The 3,183-nt window shown below is 39.1% G+C and overlaps 1 pseudogene; it reads right to left on the reverse strand.

Annotated features, from left to right (window-relative positions):
* Positions 1–722: 722 nt before the first annotated feature.
* LOC146003013 (puff-specific protein Bx42 pseudogene) lies at positions 723–1,337 on the reverse strand (annotated as a pseudogene).
* Positions 1,338–3,183: the final 1,846 nt, after the last annotated feature.

The raw sequence follows: 3,183 nt of genomic DNA on the forward strand, positions 1-3,183 counted from the left end.
CAGGATTAATACCAGAATAAAGAAGAGCTTGAAGTTATACAATAACAACGGTTCAATATTGGGATGGCATTTGAAAAGCTCCAGCAATTTTAATTACTTTAGTAGTATAAAAGTAGGCAGATATGTAATAGACAAAAATTAGTTCCGGAAATGAATTCGGAAATTAATTATATTATGTATTGTTCGTTTTTAAATTCTAACTTGAAAACTGAATGTGCATATGTGCGTGTGTGTGTGTGTGCGGGTGCGTGCGTGCGTGCGTGCGTGCGTGTGTGTGTGTGTGTGTGTGTGTACACGGAATGGCAGTTTACATTCTACGTTACGACTGAATTTTCGTAAAGTTAGTGCCCGCTGGGTGCCGAAGAACCTCACAGATGACCAAAAAGGGAAGAGAATGATGACATGCTTGGACCACTTAGTGCGTTATGCCGCAGAAGGGCATACCTTTCTGGAAGAAATCGTAACTGGTGATGAGTCTGTAAGCCTTGTTTTGTTGTGTGTGTGTGATTTCATATCTATACGTTTACAAGACATACAAAATACGTAGGTTCAAATTAACAACATAACTTTAATACATAGAAGCCATTCACGTACATCCTACACACTGTTACTATAACAACCAATCAATAACATGCTATAGAATACAAATTCTTCTTCTTCCTCTTATCATGCGTCTATCATCTCATCCTGGAGTCTCTTTTTGTTTTAAGTGCTGGTCTCACCTAAGTCTGTTCGACCATCCTTCTTCCCTCTGCATCCTTAGGTCTCCTGCTAGCTCTTTTAGCTATAGTCAAGAACTGGTCCAGACCGAAAGGATGGTCTTCATCTTTCTCAGACTGAACAGGTCCGCTGCGTGCTGCTCCACGGTCCGTGCCACTGAATTCCTTGTCTGGGACAAAACTGTTTGTTTTCATTATTTTCTCCAAATCATCTCCATACACATCCTTGTTCAGATCTCTTGATGGTCTGTAAATATGTTGGCCCAGAGGTCGTGCGTGCCACCAAGGTTTATCATACACGTTGTACGCTTCGTCATCTCCGTACCCACTGTCCATCCTCTTTGATTGATTGAACAGCTTCTGGTCAAACTGAGTGTCGTCACTGGCCATGCTCTTAGCTGGCATTCCAATGGCAATCTGTTTACTAATGTCCCTCTCCCTGTCTCTCCGGAGCTTCGATCTTTTATGTCCCTCATATCGCAGTTGGTCACGTTCCCATGATTCCTTATCTTTCTGGGTAAGTTTCTTCTCCAGCTGCGCTCTCAAACCTTCACTTTCCGGTATTTTTGTATTAATATCTGCGTTGTAATTTCGTCCGGACCCCGTATTTGTGAACATTGTGTTACATTGTGCTAACAAGTTCCTCCAACCTGGATGAATACTGTCGAGCCATGAACGTCCAATCAACGGATAACGCAGTTCTTCTTCACACAATATAACCGGTAATTTATACAATACATCATTCAATGATAAATCCACTAAGGTTTGACCTTTCAACTTCAAAGTATTATTATTCACACCTCGTAACTTAAGTGTAGTGAATTGTGTTCGCCGATGAGGAAACATTTTTTTGAAAGACTTGCTATTGAACAGCGTAACTGTAGATCCAGTATCTACTTCACATTGTACAATTCGTTTATCAATACACAGATTAACTACGCACGGTTCCGCTGATATAAGAACATTAGTGCCGTCTACAACTTTTGTCTTTGGCTTGAAACTAACGCTCCTTGCTTTTGAACGATTGAGCGTAGCATCTTCCACTTGTGAATTGTCTGTGCTTGATGAAATAGTGCAAGTATTATCTTCTGGCGGATGAGAATCACTAACTTCAACGTGCAATAAAGACAAACCATGAAATTCATTATGTATGCTTTGTTCACTAACAATAGCGTCTAAAGGTTTAATATTCGACTCAGAAGTTTGATCCGAGGTAATTGTCTTACTCGTAAGTTTATGGTTCCTTTTCCTAAACTTGCATTTTACATGCCAATGACCTTTCTTTTTGCAAAATGAACATATAGAATATTTTGCTGGACAATGTCCAAGATCATGTCTTCTGGAACATCTATCACATTCTTCGGTGCTTCTATAACTTCTAGTCTGAGGATGAACGAAGTTCTTTTTGTGTGCTTGCAAGGACTGGAAACATGGTTTAAATTTCTGTGTCCCAGAAAATGCAACTAGATTAGGACTATAATCTTTTTCACGATGTATGAACATTTGTGTTTCCCGTTCAATTAATTCCATTTGAAGCACAATATCTTGACATTTTGCTGGAGTCAATGTAGGTTCAGAAAGTAATTTCTTTCTAATGGCATCAGACCGAACGCCTACAATTATTTGCTCTACAATGGCTTCCTGTAAGTACTGGCCAAAACTACATTTAAGTGCTTGTTGCTTAACACGTATCATAAATTGTGTTGCATTCTCACCACTTTCCTGCGTGCATTGCCTGAACTTGAAACGTTCCACATATTTGTTTATTATCTGTCCATAATGTTTAAGCAGATTGTCCTTGAGGGTCGAATACGTTTGCCGTTCGACTGGTTCAGGTGCAAGGATAGTCTTCAGCACTTTGAAAGCTTCAGACCCTATAACTGCAATCAGTATGGGTACCTTCCTGGCTTCATTAACATCATGAGCCAAGCAAGACTGTTCAAACCTCGTTAAGTAATCTTCTATTTCTTCAGAATCTGACCGGAACTCAGAGAATAAATTCAAACCGAACATATTTATAATTGTGAATAACTTAATATCACAATATCTTAAACACAATCCGTATCACACTGATTTAAACTTTGTTCTTGTACAATTATTGTAATCTACGCCGTAGACACAATTTGTATCGCATTGATTGAACCTTACCCTTGTGCAATTATTGTAAATAGTACACAAACCGTGTAATCTTGGTTCTTACCGTAGAAATTGATCAAGCCGACACAATTTCTCTTTGCATAAACCTATGCTGGAATGATGATCGTCGCGTACTCTTCGTGACGTCTTCATCCATACTTCTTCTTACGAAGAATCACCAAGAATATCCTGTACGACTGCGCCATAGATGTAAGCCTTGTTGTTTGATGTGATTTCTGATTTATACATGCACAAGACATACAAAATACGTAGGTTCAAATTAACAACATAACTTTAATACATAGAAGCCATTCACGTACATCCTACA

Source organism: Lepisma saccharinum, chromosome 19, assembly GCF_977018435.1.
Source record: "Lepisma saccharinum chromosome 19, izLepSacc3.1, whole genome shotgun sequence".
Classification (NCBI taxonomy): domain Eukaryota; kingdom Metazoa; phylum Arthropoda; class Insecta; order Zygentoma; family Lepismatidae; genus Lepisma; species Lepisma saccharinum.